The sequence below is a fragment of the Lagopus muta genome, chromosome 7 (assembly GCF_023343835.1).
Source record: "Lagopus muta isolate bLagMut1 chromosome 7, bLagMut1 primary, whole genome shotgun sequence".
NCBI lineage: Eukaryota > Metazoa > Chordata > Aves > Galliformes > Phasianidae > Lagopus > Lagopus muta.
This window is the reverse complement of record NC_064439.1, coordinates 50,818,929-50,837,589: the sequence shown is the minus strand read 5'-3', so window position 1 is coordinate 50,837,589 and position 18,661 is coordinate 50,818,929. Positions and strand designations below refer to the sequence as shown.

At 41.4% G+C, this 18,661-nt stretch overlaps 1 long non-coding RNA gene across 1 annotated transcript in view; it reads left to right on the top strand.

Annotated features, from left to right (window-relative positions):
- The first annotated feature begins 3,832 nt into the window (after positions 1-3,832).
- Positions 3,833-18,661, top strand: part of LOC125696499 (uncharacterized) — a 33,365-nt gene continuing 18,536 nt past the window's right edge. Inside the window, exon 1 of the long non-coding RNA XR_007378362.1 lies at positions 3,833-3,911. This is a non-coding gene — a long non-coding RNA (uncharacterized LOC125696499). The remainder of the gene's footprint in view (positions 3,912-18,661) is intronic.

Genomic DNA, 18,661 nt, shown 5'->3' with positions numbered 1-18,661 from the left:
CTTAAAAGCAGACTTCTTGGCTTTGTCTTGAACAGTAGCCTCCTATGACTCTGGCACAGTGCTTTTATGATAGATGAGACAGCTTCCTCGTGGCCGCTTGGTTATGTAATATTAAATGGAAAAAAAGAATCAGGATGACCCCATCTAAAAGGGGTAAACAAACAGAGCCCCGCCAATGACAAAACAAACTTTCTTTAAGCTTACTCTTTAGACAGTCTGAGCCATCAGTGCTCAAGTTCATTTATTCCTTTCTTCCTCCTTCCCTCTTCCTCTGTGCTGTATTACAAAGCATTGCTGCAACTGAAAGCTGGGGATGTGTTACAAGGAAGGGGGTCTCAGCTGTATGTTCCTCTCCCTGTCTCCTCCCCTTATCTTAGTGCTGGAAAATCCTGTTTAAAATCCAGCCTTGAGAGGAAAAAAATATTTCCTGGATCTGGACCTGAGGCCTGAAAGGACAGATCCTTTTGCAATGAGGTATTGAGTTTGCATGGTAAATAGTGGGCATGCACAGTACCCAAGCTGTACATGGCCACCCAAATGGTTGTGTTTCAAACTAAGTAGTACTGTGAGCAGGTGTACTTTGTCAAACATTAAGAAAGACACAGAGGAATTGATTTGCCAGAACTACTAATCTAGAGATATGTGTCTTGGTTTGGCTTTTCCTGAAGTCAGCCAAATATACAGCTTTGGGTTTCTAGGGTCTGCTGGAGACAGGAATCTGCCTTCACCAATTTAATTCCTTATCAGAACAAGTCAGATACATTCTTAGAATGTCTGTATATGCATTTCTGTTTCTCTATGTATGTGTGCGTGTAGTCAGTTAACAGCAAGTATTGACTACATGCATCAGAGATAAAATGGACTGTAAAATTTCCTTGTAATCTGCACAAACATCAATCTGGCTTCAAAAGGAATCCTCATATTTATGAAAGATAGTCTGGATGATGATGGTGAAGCTTCTGTATGAGGGAAAATTAATTTCTCAACTGGCAAACTAATTTGAAAGTCAGAATTTTCTGCTATGATCTCTTTTAAATTCAAGATTCCAGTTTTCTGCTTCTTAAGAAGTTTATTAGAACAGCACACAGATTGGGCAAAACAAAGGTGGTGTTGATGGAATACCTTGATGTTTATTCCAAATTCAGATGAGGATTTCTTGCCCCTTCACAGAAGAGAGCTATTTGTGTGCATGGTGAAAGGCTGCAGAGTGAATGGTAGCCACTATGCTGCTGATTTCCTCTTCCATGAGAACTGCAGAGCAACAACAGCGCCAGAGGCAGCATCAGTGGCAGATCTGGAGATGAAAGAATACAAATTTGATTATAGTATTTATTGTACTGTTAGTCGAGGTTTGGACAGTCACATTTACTTTGAGCAACATCCAGAGCCTGTTGGAGCCAGTGGGAGTGTTGCCATCACCTTCCCTTGGAGGCAGGATTTTCTCACTGCTTAAATTAGACAAATCTTCACAGGAGCAAATGGGAGCAAACACACAGGTTTTGAACTGAAGGAGCCAGTAAGCAGCTGCATGCATTTACTTTGTTACACAGGTAAAAGATGAGACAGCAAAACCCAGCTGCTGGGCTTTCAGCACATTTCTATAATACCCATATTGGAGTCAGAGCATACTCTTCTACTTTATTTATGACTGGCTGCCCGAATGTGTGCATCTGGAGCTCAGACACCCCATGCCCTTATTGTAAACTAGTTAACTTGAAAAACTGCACATGCTGTCAGATCTTTGCAGCGGTCATACCAGGCTCTGTAGTACTTTTCTGTGTGTATATGGTTTTTTTTTGTGAAAAGGCTGTTAAACTTTATGCATAAACACTGCTTTCTGTCTCTGTTCCCTCCTCTTTTTGTCACAGACTGTGGACTGGCATTGAATATTCAGGAAAAGCTCCCCAGGGAGATTAGGGACATGGACAGATTTTAAACAGGGCCTTAATGCATGGACATGAAAGAACAAATGTTCTAGTGGGAATACTAATGCAAATGCCCCGTTTTGGGGTCAAAATACATTAAACAGCTGGTTGCATGCTAAAGATGCTTTTAAAATCGATACAGAAATGAACTTATAAAATGTTTATGTGTAGATACGCTAGTGTTGTAGCATAAGAGAGCAAACAGATGCCACTGACATCCCCTTTTAACATCTCCTGTATTGTCAAGTACTAAGAACCAGTGCCAGAGAGCAGAGCACTGGTCTGTTAATCCCTTTCTTTAGGGCTCGGAGTGCCAGATCCTGCTGAAGTTGACACCAGGTAGGAGCTATCAGTTTTCTTCTGAGAAAGGTGTGGGAGCTAAGCCCTGGCTTAGGATTTAGGAATTAGATTTTGATGAGAGTGAACTGCTGTGTTCATCAGTTGCTCAGGGGACACAGGTCTGCAAAGTAGCCTGTTGCTATTTTCAATAAATCTACATTAAAATAAATCTGGTGAAGCTACTTTGTAAAAAAAGCATAATAGTACTTAAATTTGGGCTAGCTGCTCAGCAACTAAGCTGACATGGAGGAACAGAACCGGAGTCCCACTCTAAGAACTGGCAGCCTAGCTGGTCGCCAGCTGAAATCAACTTACATTATCTTAACACAGAGATTTCAGAGCTACAGTGTGTCTTTAATCACTGCACAGTTGGTATTTATCATTACATGATGTGCATATTAAAGGAAGGCTTTGACATATTCATAATAAATGGAATTAAAAAATATTTCAAGTTGCTCCTGTTTCCTCCAGCTGCTGAAATAAATATGTTGCTCCACCAGTGCTGTACCCTTTTGGGACCATAACCCTGGCTCCACATCACTGCTGTGCCTTAATCTCTGAAATGGAAACAAGTACCATTTGCAGTATAGAGGAGCAACAGCTTCCATACAGCACATCATTAAGGCCATATTTCATTACCTGCTCGCTTTGTCAGACACTTTGCCCATAATGCCACAACCCCACATTATAATAATCCCTAAAAAAAAGCTGCCACTGGGTTGAGATCCTTTGCTTTAGATGCTGCACATTTGTGGCTGCTGCAAACATTTGCCAGCTTCAAGCTCCACCTAATCCATGTTCCTTAGACTCTGTTTCAGTTCAGGGCAAAAGGATGAGTCTTCAGCAAGGAGCTTCACCGCAGCATAACTTTCCATTGCTTCCTGCCTTCCATATCATCCCCATATATCTTCCTTTTGATTCCTTGCTTTCTTCCAATTCAGACTTCTCAATGTCAGAACTCTCACCTGATCTGCTCCTCCTAACTGTGGTTTTAAACCATGCCTTGGAGACATCTTCTCCAAATTTGCCACTGAGAAAACAGTCATCAGTTCCCTCTCTGCAGCTGTAGGGCATGGTTAGAGCAGCAGCTGCTGCTCGCGAGATGTAATTTTGGATTCTTTCAGAATTGAGATGGCCTCCCTAACCTTAGCCTTGCTCACAGGAATGCCTGTGGTATAACCACACTCAATAGTTTGTGGTTTGGATTTTGAAGGGAACAATTTTCTTTGAGTGTGCAACGGCTGTTGACACATGGCAAGACTGCAAGATGTGTGCATTCGTACGTGGCTGTTAAATCTAATCTGGCAGAAAGATGGGTCAGACTCCTCTCTGCAGGCTGGTACTTACTGGAAAGGATACTTGTGAGTGCCTGGGATGGTTCCACTGCTGTTAGTGAGGGCCCCTTTTGTGCTCCTGCTCTCCTCAACCCCACGGACACCCCTTTAAGCTGAACGTTGCAACTTCTCTTTACTTTTCTCATGCTGTTTTACACACATGTTCAGAGAAAAGGAAATGCAAAGAGCAGGGAGTATTTTGCTTCATTGGTCAGACATTCTTTCCCATAGAGGCAGGGTCAGATGGCAGCAGTCTGCCCATCCTGCACACAGTCCGACCTTGCTGCTGACGCACTGCTCCCCAGAATCCCAGGTATGTCTTGTATAAATAGGGATTTAAATGGGAGGGGGGACAGGCACAAATACAAAAAGAGGGACAGGAGTAGTCGAATTAGATACCTTCCTGTCTAAAATTATTGCACATGTATCCAGCAGGTGGCACCGATGGCCCGAGCCTGTCCACATCTCCTTGGTCCAGGCACTTTTTCCCAGCTGGATACTGCTTTCTTAGCTCAGGACAGGGTAAGCCAGGGCCCAAACCTTCCCTCTAAGCCTGTGAAGAAACCTGTGCTTATTTTGTGTAGTTCCTGTGCTTTGCCCCTATAGTTAGCTGGTGAGGAGGTGTGTGATAGTCATAGATGTGATAGCATCTTAACAAGGTGAATGAGGAACTGTATGAGGAACTGTTCCCTTTTTTTTCCCCTCTTTTTTTTTTTTTTTAAGAGGATGTCTTTCAGCAGGTGCTAGTGCAGATGTGCTAGTAAAAATTACTTTGTGATGTATTTGTGGGTGCTGATGGTTGAGTTATTTCACACACTGGGAAAGCAAAAAGCCACCTGGCATGCATTTCTCAGGAAATACCTACTAAATAGTAAAAGAAGAGACATCACTTTATCTTCTCCTTTGGAGGGAATTCTTGAAGGATTTTGGCCCTGAAACCTGAAGATGTCAGCAGTGGTGCCTGCAGGGGTGGCCTCGTAACAGCTTGGTGCTGAGGAGCTCTCAGCTTCATGCCCCTGGGAGGTGAAATCATTTCACTGCAAAGGGAAGTGGGTAACATTTTCAAGTACATTTGAAGAGCCAGACAAGTTAGACTTTTCTGCAAGAGAGAGTCTAGCTTTTACATTTCATTTATTGAGACGGAAGATAGCTTTCTTAATTTATGCAATGGTTTTCCATCTTGAGAAACCACATAGATCTGTGCTGGTTTTTTTGGGATATTCTACTCTCTGTGTTGCTTGGTCTGTTCCCATTTTCCTTTCCTAGCATTATTGCTCTTGGTTACAAAAGCCCTCCTTTTTCCTCTTTTCTTCACCCCATTTCATCTCAGCAGGAGCCAAATACAGACTCCCACGCCTGCCACATTGCACCAGCTGCTGCCAAGGGCAGGAGAAGACAGGCAGCATCCCACGCAGCTGCTACCTGACTGAGGGAGTTGGCTGATGCTCCTCTGCCAACCTTCAGCCCCCAGCTGCTGCCCTCTACTCCCTCTTTGGCAGCCACTCCCTCATGAGCATTGGCAGGAAGCAGGAGATGCACTTGACTGAAAGCAACAGGCTGTCTGCTGATTGTGTTGATCTTTTTTTTTTTTCTTTCTCTTTTTGATAGAAAAAAAAACAACAAGCAAACATATAAAGTAACTCTCAAAGCTCTCTTCTGTGTTGGTTCTTAGGTGCTATTGATTTACATGCAGTGGTGCTGAAAAGTAGGCAGGAATGAACTTCTGATAGCAGGGCAGTGTGTTTGCAGTATGCCTGCAATTTAACAAAGTGCTAAAAGGACCCTTGCTCTGTATAGATGTGCACTGAGTGGCTAAAAGTAACTGGTTCTCAAAACAAGTAATCTTTTATATTTTAAAAAGGTTTTGCCACGAAGGAAAAAATATATGTTGAAAGTAAAGATTAGAGGAGAAATTGTTCAGGCTTGTGCAGCTGACTTAGTGCTGGAACAGTCTGCCTTTCCCACGTGCTTGTCTCCTGTTGATAACACTTGGTGTTATACATATGCAAGAAGGCAGAACATGCAATTGGACAAGAGAGCTGTCTATGGAGAGTTATGCAACCTCAGATATTGCTGTTCCCTCTTGTTTCTAGTCATATATCCTTTGTTCCTTTTGTAATCTCTTTTCTAGACAATGGCAGAGGTTGGGCTGGGCCTCTCAAGCTTTTCTTTTTTAGGGCAGAAGAGGGTCCTGTTTTGGGTTTAAACCACTTCTGATAGATTCTTTATCACCGACTCCCTGCAAGGCAGACTGCAAGTGTTCTTCACTTCTGTAGCAACTGTGCTGGAGAACTGCTGACGAGGAACAAAATGGGAGCTAGTGACCAATCAGTTGGAGGCTGACTATTGAAAAAAAAAGCCAGCTAATTAGAGCTGAGAGGAAGAGGCAACACTTTGTGCAGAAACACCAGAAGGAAAGCCCCCCAAATCCCATACGCTGCCTCTAAATAACTGTGATTAACCCCACAGTATTCACTTAATTAAAATTGAATTAATATCTGTTGCCCTTGACAGTTGTTTTAGAGTCAAGAAAACATAGTGGCAGCTGTTTTTCTGTAGAAAGAAGTAACATTCAAGAACGACAACAGCAGAGGCATAGGAGACTCCTCTCAGTTTCCTGAATGTACCTTTGCTATAACAGAACTAAAATTGGTCACTAAATTGCTGGCAAAAGAAGGGAGGATGTCAGACTGCAAGTCCCGACGTCCTGCACACTGACAGGCCATGTTACACTTGCAGGCACCACTCTACAAATGCCGCATGCACCCACTTGTGTTATTTGAAGGTGTGAGAAACAGTGAGAAAATGAATGGTGATGGTTTTTATTTGACCGCACCAACCGATAGCTGCTATACATCACTGTGCTTAGTTTTGATGCCTTAGTGCAGCGAGTTCAACAGAGGTACCCCTCCTGAACTTTGTGGGCCCCATCAAAGTAGTTATTGCTTTAAAATGGTGTGACCATACCAGCAGCTTGGCAAACTTCTTTTTTGCTCCAGGGACAGGTTTCCTAGCCACTCATGCTGCTCATGGTAATTAGTGTTTGAGCTCTCTTCTGGAACAAATCAGTCGGTTTCTCCCAGGGGAAAGCCAAGTGTAGTGAGCTGTGTAGTTCACTCCAGGGTTTGCTCCAAACAGACTGAATAGATGTGGAAGGCACCAAACATGTTTCCATACAACCAGAATTGTGCTTCAACATAATCCCAGATTAGGCTGTAGCATTATTTGTGTCCTGTCTCCATCCTTTTTCTAGAGCACACAACAATTTTATTCTGGCATGGTTTTAACCTGGCACTATTCTGCTGGCCTCCTGCTTATACCCATTATTATTCTACATCCTTTGAACTGAAAAATACCACCAAGCCTGTGCACAGGAAATAGCAAGTGTTAGCCGCAGGGTTGGAAGAGGAGATCTGAGCTGAGCTCTTCACAGCACGGCTGCAGCCAGTCTGTTCAGTAGGGCCAAACATAACGATGTGGTCATCAGCCCCCCAGCATATGGGCTGGTACAGCAGAACAGATCTGCTGAGAATGACCATGGTCCGCTATTTCTCATTTAACAGGAACATACAGATTGAACAAGCAAGATTCATGGGGTGTTGAAACCAGATCTCCCAGATTCTGGGGAAGCAGCTTCTAATACAGGACTGTTAGTTAAAAACAAGTGGGGAGAGAAGATGGGACACCAGCACTATCAGCACCACCACCTCTCTGCTTCTCTGGGTTAGGCATGTTTTTGATATACCTGGTGGATCGAGCCTTGCTGGTAACCAAGTCACATGCTGTTTCTCAATCCTAAAAAGGCAGGCACCAAGTTGTTTAGTGCTGTGAAGTCAGAAGGGCTTCTGAGCACTCCTAGAAACAGAACTGGAGGTTCCTGGTAAACATCAGCATTAGAAAAACTGTGTGTCACCATCAGAAGTCTCTGCAGCCCCAAGGTTCAGTAACTACAACTTTAGGATCATCACAGGTCCTGTCCTATGGGCACACAGGAACCAAGCCTACCAGACCATGATTTACATCTCCTCTTGATCGTATGCCTCCAGTCATGGCCAATGGTGGATAGAATGAGTTCTCTACCCTTGTGGGAAAAGCAGTGCCTCTGGTGCTCTGCAGAGGTGCTCACTCTCTACACAGTCTGCCAGCAGCAAGCTCAGAAAGGTTGGTAATCAAAATGGATAACCATTGCTGTTGCAATGGTTCTGTCAGCTTCAGGTTGAGGCACCGGATATGGCAATGTTGAGTAATAGCAGCACTTAATCTCCTGCTGCTGCTACCTATTATGAAACAAGCTTGATCTGTTTGTAGTTCTGGATAGATTTCAGTGGAATTGAAGAAGTCTGAGATAGATGCTAAGAATTACTGCAGTCTTCATCCCAAAATGAAACTCAAAATGAGCACAGTAGCTGTCCAGCAGTTACTGCAACTGTTGCCTACATTTGCATGCATCTAAACGATTTTTTCTCTCTCTTTTCTGTGTAGTTAAAGACTTTTACTGAATGTTTAGAAATGTACTTCCACCACCTCTCCAAAAGCCCCAAAAGCAAGGCAACTCTCTGTTAAGTTTTGAATTTAATGTTAAGAACAACAAATACTGCTGTTAGTCATTTGTACCAACCTGCAATTAAAACACTCAGCATTTGTTCTCATCTCTTTCCGAAATTACATTTTCCACTTCCTAGGCCCTGGCCTCAGGCTGTGGATTTTTGAAGCAATCATGCCTTGATAATTAATGTTCAAAGATGAATGTTTCAACTTTCAACACAGTGCGTCGCTAAGTAAACATCCAGCAATCCCTTGTAGCAAAAAAGGAGTATGAAAATGTGTATGGCTTTTACTGGAAGCTGTAGACTTTGCAGACATTATCCTCAGAGCTGCCAGCTGCAATATGTTTGATTACTGCTCCCCCTATGCTTGTGGATGTGATTAATGCCACACTTAAAAAAAAAAAAAAAAAGCAGAAGAAAATAAATACCACATTCAGTCTGTCAGTTCTTTGTGCCACTGACTCATCACCCCAGGGGCTTGCTGGGAAGTATGAGCTCATACGAAGAGGGAGGAGTCAAGAAAGGATCAGTAGGCAGTAACGTGATCGGTGCTGCTTTGGCTTTTTACAAAAGAACAAGGGGACAAGGGAGGAGAGGGAGAATAAAAAGTTTGGGCCTGTATGCTCAGTATGCTCAGAAATTCCTTTTCTATTTCATGTCATTTTGTTTTTCCCAAATCCACCATTTCAACTTCCAGCCTCTTACTAATCCAGTTGGTATAACCTGTGATAGCAACCCTTCATTCAGTGAGGCTTTTGGATGTGACATATGCTCCTCAGTGGCATTACCAAAGCAGTCCTTGTGGAATTTTTAGCACTTTAGAAATTAAGTAACTTTACGTCTTTTTACAACATAAATCTGTTTCAGCTGAAAACAAATAGGAAAACTTGAAATTTTGGCATTTAAAAAAAGGGAACGGGTGGCCTGGATTGACAGTGCCTACTTACTTCAGGCATCTGAGTTGGGCATTGTGATCCTGATTTAGATCTTTTGGTAGACACACCTCATGCCTAACATTTCCCAATCAGTTGGCATGAGGCAGCTGCCTATTCGTCTAAGATTCCCATCGAAGTACTCACACGAACCCACAGGTGGTTTCAGTAAAAAAGGACAAGGCTGGGGGGGGAATATCACTGTGTGACCATGGGATCAGGACATGCCAGGGACCTCTTATTGCATCAACTAGTTCTGATATGCTCCCTTCCAATCTGATCTCCACCTGTTCTCCTGTGACTGCTTTATGTTCACACTGAAGCCTTTCCTGGTCCAGCAGAAGTCAGTGATTAAATTCTGTACAATTTCTTGAAACAAATCAATTGGAACAGGAGCAGAATACTTTGGGCTGATTTGCCTTCCCCCCCCCCCCCCTCTTTTTTTTTTTTTCCTTCTTTTCCTTTTTTTTCTCTACATCCCAGAAAAAAGAAGGAAGTTCCCAACCCAACGCTCTACTGGCAGTTCAGCAAACCAAGTTCAGAGCTGGTGCTCAGGGCTTTAATATTCTTTGATGTTCTTTTTGGACAAAATAAATGAAAACCCAAATTGCTCCTGGAAGAGCTCCACATGTCTGATTCTGCAATTAAGGGTGAAAATGGAACCTCCCATTCTGCAGTGAAGTTTGGGCTCTAAGATTAGTAAGAGAAACATTCAGCACTAGTCATACTCCTTTGGGTAACAAACATGTTTCTGCCTGCACTCTCTTCTAAGTATTCATTATGAGTGTGCATTAGTGACTTCCTAAACAGAAATCCCAGATGAATAATAAATGAAATATTGCCCTCCGCTTTAATAATTTCCTATTCTTTTAGCATTCCTTATATACCATCAACTGGATATCCCAGGATTGGCTATTTTCTTATCCATTGCTTTAGCTATCTACTCTGTTCAGTGACCCTAGAGAGAGTTTATAGATTAGAAATTATGAATTAGGCTTTACTGTTGTAGTGCAGTGCTTTTTAATCTTTTTTTTTTCTTTTTTTTTTTTTAATTTACGACTCCCCCTCCCCTTCACTTAGAAGTCTTCCAGGAAAGTTGTAGGCCTATTTGTGCCAAATTTAAGCCTGCACAAAATAGCTTGCTTTTTTCATCTGTTTTTCACAGATCCCTTAACAAACAGAAACCCAGGGAACACTTCTGCGGGATGCAGGGTGCTTCAGTTACCCTTTTTGTTAAACATGACACAGATTGTTTAGCATTTTGCTGAGCTGAATCGTTATTGAGTCCCCTGGCATGGAAAATGCTTCAGGACTAAAAGCAACGCTTAATCCTAAGCAGATCATGCTAATGGTGTGTAATAGAGACTCCACTGCAGTTAATGAAAAGATTTTGTTTGACCTCAGTGGGCTCTCAGATAGGCCAAGAACCATTGGTAGTAGCACTTATTTGAGTTTCTCTTCCTAGGCTGTGAAGTAGTTTTCCTTCTCTTCTTTATACAGAAAGACTGGAACTACTGAAGGAAATCATGTGGAACCACTGTGTTTAGAATAGTGGAGCCACTTTTCAGTAGATGATATCTCCCAACTCTACATTCAGCCATTTAGCTTTAGACCAAATAAGCATCCTCAACAAGCTTCTCAGCTGATTCACCGTAACAGCCCACATCAGTCGATTGCTCACACTGCCCTGCTGGAATGAGGGCCTGTAAGAGAACCCGCATAAACAAACAGAAACAGCCAGCTCACATGCTGTCTGAACTTGTATATTAAGGCCTTCCAAGCATATACACCTAAGATTGGAAGTGTCTATATATGGGTATTTTTTTTGTAGGCTGCATTTGCAGATTATTCCAAATCTTATCGCCAAACTTAATGTACTTCATTCTTAAATTGCCTGTAAACTGGAATCACGCAGACTCCCAGCAGCTTCAGTTGGCTCTGGTACATACTCTCCAGAGGACATTTAGGACAAATGCCTGTTGACTTACAAGGCCATTTCATAAGGACTGAACTTGTGAAGAAGAAAGCAAAGAGACAGAACAATTTGGCCAGGGGCACACTTGCCTAAAGACTGGGTATGAGGGCACAATTTAGGCATCTGCCTTTTTACTTGCTCCAGAGTCTGTTGAATTTACTGTCCTTGTTTTGCTTTTTCTTTTACTCTTTTTCCTCCTTACGTCTTTACTTATTAGAATTAAAATGGCTAATGTAATTTATGCTCCAAATTCCTTTTCTTGTTCTGAAACCAGCAACAAAGGCTGTAGGTTTTTCTAAAGGACTTTTCTCCAAAGGTGCCTTGTAGTTTTCTCTCTAGGAGCATGGGATGAGGCACAAAAACTCTCCAGTAGTGACCTTTTTGCTGTGTAACCTTTCCTTAAAATGTCAGCAACTGTGCTTCCACGGAAAGGAACAACAAATATTGAAAGAGAAACGTGAAGGACATTATGAAAGACTAAGGCAAGAAAAAGGATCTGCTCAGACATGTTTCTCAGGGAAGGTGATGTAATATGCACTGTGGAAAATACAAGTAGTTGACATAACTCACTGTTTTTCTAAGCAGCTGTGACTTCCAGCAGGCGAGGAGGAACAAAACATACAGCTGGGAATACAGCTGATCAGACTTTTTTTCTGTACAAAAGAAATACAGTAGATATAAAACTTGTTTTCAAAAGATGTCATTGAAGCTCAATGCAATAGTGTCCTGTTAATAAAGACTAATGTCCAATGGATGGAAGTCCCACTTCTGTTGGAGCAATCTGTGGTGACAGTGTAACATTAAATTGTGCATACAGGGATTACTCAAGAAGGTGCTGTTGAGATGCCATAGAATACAACTCTGCTAAAAGCTCACAGTTAAGTTCAACTAAACTGATTCTCTGCTTAAGGCTGGTTTCTTAAAGAAGTGAGACTTGAAAGACTGTTCTTGGTATGTGCGTTGTGTATGTGTACATATATATCATTTGGGAGCTTTCTTTCTTATTATAACCAGATCTGACAGAGAGGCACAGAGTCGCCAAGTGATTGAAGGAATTAAGAATTTTATGAGAGCAGGTGGCTGGATAATGAAGATAGTCTTGATCTGCTCCATAAAGGAGAGCCTTCAGGGAAACGTGCTCTCAGTTGGCTCTAAGGAATCTGAGGAGCCCAAATCTGGAAGACTCCTAGCTTTCTTGTTCCACTTCTCACAGAGCTTACTAAAGATCTTGACTACAGCATGAAATGTTTTATCTTTAAAAATGGTAGCTCTACTGTGTTCCTCCTGCTACATGTACAGAGCAAACATCCTGCATGCATTGGAGACTGGTAAATGTGAAGTGTCACTAGAAGAATTAATGTATCTTTCAGGCTACTTGAAAAAATTGGATGAACTGCCAAACAAGAGGTCGTGGTACATGAGATAAGATGGATTGTTCTTTGTTCCCACAGAAGAAGAGTTACACAGGAGAACTGTCTATTATGAACACTATGATTGTAGAACTTAAATCCTTGGTGTATTACCTGCTTTTCACAAGTACTGCTATCACTGTTCAAACAACCTATAGAGTAGTTGTGGTATCATGCACGTGTGATAACTTTCATACTTTTTTGTGAATGAGGCTGGATAAAGCTGCAGGAGATCCCTCATGGGTTTGAGGAGACTAATTTCATCTCAAAACACCTTGTTGTACTGTAAATTGATTATAAGGAAAACACAGGCAGTTGGTCTGACAGTACTAGATCTCGCCTTAAGGTAAGAAGGCAAATGGATGCTAGATCCTTAGGAACTGACTAAATATTCTTCCTGTTCCTTTGTTAAATACCCAGTTACTTGCATTTTCCCTTTTCTTCTAGGTGGGGTCTGAATAAGAATCACCATGATAGGTTTTTAGCTGGATTGGGGCTGTAGGAGTGGCACCAAGAAGTAGTTGTTACGCAGAGCGTTGCACAGGTCAAAAAACACTCTGCTTCCTCAGCTGCCTGAAAATTTAGCTTTAAGGCATTGAGCTTCTATCTGAGTATGGCAAGTTAGGCCTCAGATATCTGCATCCAAAGCACAACCGAGCTTTAAATAATTAGTTATAGCCTATCATACAATTATTTTAGATAAAACCAGGGGAAAAATCTGTAGAACACAATGCTGTACAGCCAACACTTATATTGCCGGATCTCTCTCTGTTGCACTAAAAGTACAGTAAATGAGGTCTTCTTAGAGCACTCCAACATTGCACTGATGTTGGGTTGTATTTCAAGAACTCCCTTTGTTCCAGCAGTGCTGAGTCCAGAAAACCACCAGTGGATCACTAGAAAAACCCTGCCCACAACCCAAAACTGTCTTGCTTCTTGGAGATGACAAAAAGTTTCTTTTAGCAACTTCAGTTTACTTCCTAAGCTAGAAAGTACAGAAACATCTATGTTGATCAGTTATTGCAATGAACAGTGAGTCTCTTGTTTTGACAAGGAAAGAAAAGGATCAGAAAGAGATACTAGATATCAAAGTGAAAATTCTCAGTCCCTGGAGATGTGGGAATGTTTCAAAAACTTCATCTGTAGCTTTCCTTGGAATTTACTAGACTTCCTGTAAGAGAAAGCTTCCCCCAACTGAAATCCTGGTGGCTGTAGTCTTAGGGGAGGAGGGGCAGTGAAAGTGACTGCTTCCATTGAAATCAAGCTGATGAAAATCAGCTGGTTGTTCCAGTTGGCCTTTAGGCCAAGATTTGGTAAAACTTTTTTCCTTTGCTGTTCCCACCAAATCCTTTCTGGTGTCACACTTACATACATAGCCCTTTCCCACTCCTGTATAATCTACTGCTTCTTTTTATGGAACTCCATTTGTGGCTTGAAAAGCCCATACCAGAAACAAAGCTGTTAAAAATCTCGCATGATTTTCTAATGTTTCAACTTCTTTTAAGTTCTGAGTACAGAGTGCTAAAAGTCTGACAATAGTTGCTGCTCTGATCTGAATTTCTTCCCCTCTTTGTTGGTAAGCCAGGTGACATTTTCAGGTTCAAACTTTGTAACAGAAAGCACATTAACCATCACAGCTGAGAAAAAGTGTAAACTGTGGGAATGCTGTGTTACCAGCTGCAAACAACCCAACTCTTCATATTCAAAAACAACATTGTTTTTTGTTTGTTTTGTTTTGTTTAGGGCAGGATGAGTCCATCAAAAAGCTACATGAGAGCTATTTTCTGGGTGATGGAATGTACGCCTGCCTAGTTTGCTTCCTATTAGGTTATTAACACTTACTGCATCTGTAACTGCTGGTTGTTGAAGGAAGGGCTTAGCTTTCTACCAGAACCCTGGGACTAATTAAAACATTGCTATTAATGTTTAATGAGCAAGTTGTTACTTTCACCAGTAAACTGCCTTAGACTCTCAGTCCTGTAAATCACGAATTGCACATAACTGAATTGTAGTTAACAAGCTGATTTGAGGAAGAAAGGCAGTCTGGAGCACAGCTTGCTGCAGATGTTAGAAATGATTGGTTGTTTTCTTCTTGCTTTCCCCACTAGGACTGGGTATTATATATGGCAAATAGTATTCATCTCTCAACAAGGTACCCAGACCTTGTAATGCCAGTTCTTTCTTTCAGTAAGACCTTTGCATCATAAAAAGACCCAGACAAAACATCCCCAGGGGAAAATCCTATGCTTATAGGAACTTCCAAGCCAGAATATAGCACCAATTGCTTGCCTAGCTGCTGGGTGGAGGAGAATGTCTTTTAGAAAGGAGTGCTCAACTCAAATGAAGAATAAATAAGACACTCGAGAATGTATCACAATGTAGAGAACACAAAAAGATGATTTTTTTTCTCCTTTTCTGTGCCAGCCTTGGGCAGAGGAATGGATCTGGTAAGCTTTAGGTCTGTATAACTATCAGCCAATTTTGCTCTCTTATTGTTTGTGTATCCACAGAATAAGCAGTCCCATCCTATCTTCTCAGATAGCTATACCTCATTTAAAATGATTGGATGTATAGTGGAGAAATGGAGTGTGGATCCTTGTTACTAATGTTATAAGTGTTAAAAAATGCATCAGGCTGTTTCACAAAGTCAGCAAAGTCATTGTGCTGTGTAAAACTCAAGAAAAGAGTGCATCTTGCTATCTCATTCAATTCCATACAAATACAGCAGTATATTTAAAAGCAATGCAAAACCAGAGCAGAATGGTAAACCTGTGCCCTAAATTTGGTGTAGATTTTTTGAGCTAAATTTCCGTCTAAGTACCCTGAATACTGCAGCATTAAATCATCTTTTCCTGTGGTATAAGGTGTAGTCCAGGTTTGTATTTTTTATTCTGTTTTGTTCTGTTTTCCCAGAAATAATTTTATATATATGTATATATATATATAAACATATATATAAAGTATAACAGACCACATAAATATATAAACAGACCACATGAATCACATGGTTGACTTCTGAGAATAAAACTTCGATGGCCATATATTTTATATATATTAAAAAAAACAGCAATCCACAAGCTTCAGTTTTGAAACTAAATTTTTAGGTCTATCAGCATTTTTTCTTCTTTACCATTTTTCTGCATAGTAGAAAACACGTGGCCTTAAGAGGTTGACATTAAAAACAAATTACCTGGGAAAATAATTTATTCCCTTATGAAAATTGCCTGTCCTATATTTGTGAAATGAGTTAGTCACATAACACACCTTTCACAACCTCAAAAGACCTGGATTATGAGCTATACTTTCCCATGTATAACAGGAGCTCCTCTGGATGTTCTTCTCAAGGGAAGACTATCCACTGTTCTTTGTACATGCACCACTATCACTCCACAGTTTCTGATTATGTTTTATTTGGATGTAATCATAAATCACTTGCAAACCAGTCCAAGGCATAAAACTAACCATACCAGTTCATATTTCTGAAGTGAGCTATTCTATTTGCATTACTCTCCAGATTAAAGCATTTCTTGTGATATGGAAAGATTCCAGGTATGTGGTGTTCAACAGGGAAAGGTGACAGAATGGCATTTTAGGATATGTGTGTGGGGAAGGGAGGAAAACCAACAGGGAAAGAAACGTCCATTTGATTTTGACTCACTCCATAGAAGTAAGTCAGCTGAACAATAGCTACAAAATTCATCCTTGCTTTTAGCATTCTACTTTCTGGGTCTGTTCAGCCTGGAGGGAAGAAGGCTCAGGAGAACAATTAGAATCCTAGAATGGTTTGAAGGAACCATTAAGATCATCTGGGTCCAACTCCCCTGCTATAAACAGGGTCACTTCCCTCTAGACCAGGGTGCTCAGAGCCCCATCCAGCCTGGCCTTGAATGCTTCCAGGGAGGGGGAATCCCCAACCTCACTGGCTAACCTATCAATCTATATACGTACCTGAAGGGAGGGTGTGAAAAAGATGGAGCCAGGCTGTTTTCAGTGGTGCCAAGTGCCGAGACAAGAGTTGGTGGTCACAAACCAGAACACAGGAGGTTCCCTCTGAACACCAGGCAGCACTTCTGTGCAGTGTGGGTGATGAGCTCCTCCTTCCTGGACATGGGCCTGGGCACCCAGCTGTGGATGTCTCTGCTGGAACAGGGCTTGGAGCAGATGGACCCAGAGATCCCTGCCAATCTCAGCCATTCTTGGATTCTGCTTTGAGCTCTGTCTGTCACGAGAATGTGAGACACCTTCTCCCCTCAACTAGGAACAGAAAACTCTGAAAACTAGCTCGTCTTTGAAGGTTGGCTCTCTGATATGCTAAGAAATAGATAATGTGGACTTGGTGTAGTGGTGGGCAATAGCACAAGTGGGCAGTTTCTTTTTCTTCCTTAAGTGCATTTAGCAAAAGGACAGGATAGAGGATGTTAAAGCTTTCAGAAGCATGAAGTCTGTAATGCTAAGTAGAGGTTAGCACTCGAGCAAAGGTGCAGTGCTTTCTAACCATGCCTGGCACCTTAGGGCAATAATGATAAACAAGAAACAAAGGTGTAATTGCAGCTTTAATGTGAAGTGGCAGGTTTCTCTCCATCATATTGAAAATACAATGTTCTGACAGGTTACATGCTTTCATACTCTGCAGTAGACAGTACTATGATGAAATAATAATGCCTTCACTTTTTTATGGTGCAGTTGAAAAAATCTAAGAAGGAGGTCATTGTGCATCATGCCCTGTTCTGCCTCCACTTGGAATAATACGAAGTCTTGCAGCTTGAACACTCCCACCTGGGTCTGAGTTTTGCTGACAGAGACCTCAGAGAAGCACTGTTGGGGTTAACATATTACTCTGCCCAAGAATATGCAAGTGTATTGCAGGAAGGCACTATGCAAATAATGTTCACAGAATTTATAATTTCCTGTTAGAACAGCATAGAAAATAAGGTCATTGATTTAAATCAGAGAACACAAATGTTTTCCTGCACACAAAGCTGCCAAATGCTTGCAGTTATTGATTTTTTTTTCTTCCCTGCTGCTAACCAAACACTCTGGTCCTGTCACGGGCATCATCAGTTTCTTGACTAAGTAAACATAATCCAGTAAGCTGGACATTTTAAGAATAATGGAAAATTATAATGGCTACAGAAACAAAATGTTTAGATTCCGAAATAAGAATAAAAACAAAAATAAAAAGGAAAAGAAAAACAATTTCTGAAATCAATTATCTTTTATGTAAATTCAAGTTTCTGGAATTTAAGTTTGCATCCAAAAGAGAGAGAAAGCAGCAAACTGAAAAAAAACCAAACAAATAAAACAAAACAAAACAAAAAACCGAAACAACACTTTCCTTAAGGAGCCAGAAAGGGGAGATTACGGGGAAGTATTTGAAAATTTGAAACCCCGATTTAAAAATATAAATAAATTACAAAATAGAGATGGAAATAGTAAAAAGATGTAGCAGCAGAATGGTAAAGGCATATGTTTGCTTACTTATTTATCTATTTACTTGGTAGTAGCAGGAGGTCTGTGCTGTTGTCTGAATATTTTTTTTCAAGCCAGAGCTGAACACAGCTGATGCTTGGCTTTGAAACAAATCACTTTGAAGATGACGTGTTGGGTATTAATAAATGTGGAACAATACTTGCTGTCAAGTTGGTTTCAAGGCAGAAGTTCACCGGAGAGGGTCTGACAATGTCAAAAAGCATTAGACCAGAGCCAGCAAATGCTTTATATATGCTACAGCTGAACCCAAAAGATGAATTAATGTGATTTTAAGGCATCTGTCTGCTCTGCAGAGCATGTGCTTGTTGGAAGAAGCAAGGAAACAAGTTACTTTTCTCTTCTTCAACCATTTGCCTAAGCACAGAAGGCGAGGGGCGAGACAAGACAGAACAAATTGCTATGTGGTGTAAATGCAGAGACGCCTTGCAAGCAAAATAATCTTGAAAAGGAGGAGAGCATGCTGGCGAGCTATCAGGGATGAAAGTAGTCGTCCCAGGGCAGGGGTCAGGGCCCCATCAGGGGCATTTCCCAGGTTGGGACACCAAGAGCAGGCTATCAGTGCAGACACTTGCTGGCTTCCCTTCACCAAGGTTCTTACCATCCTTGACTGGAAAGCTGTGTGAAGCAGCAGTTAGAGAAGATCCAGTCAGAAGAGCCACCAGAAGGAAGTAAACAGGCAGATTACAAAGCGATGAAGAAGAAAGGTATCG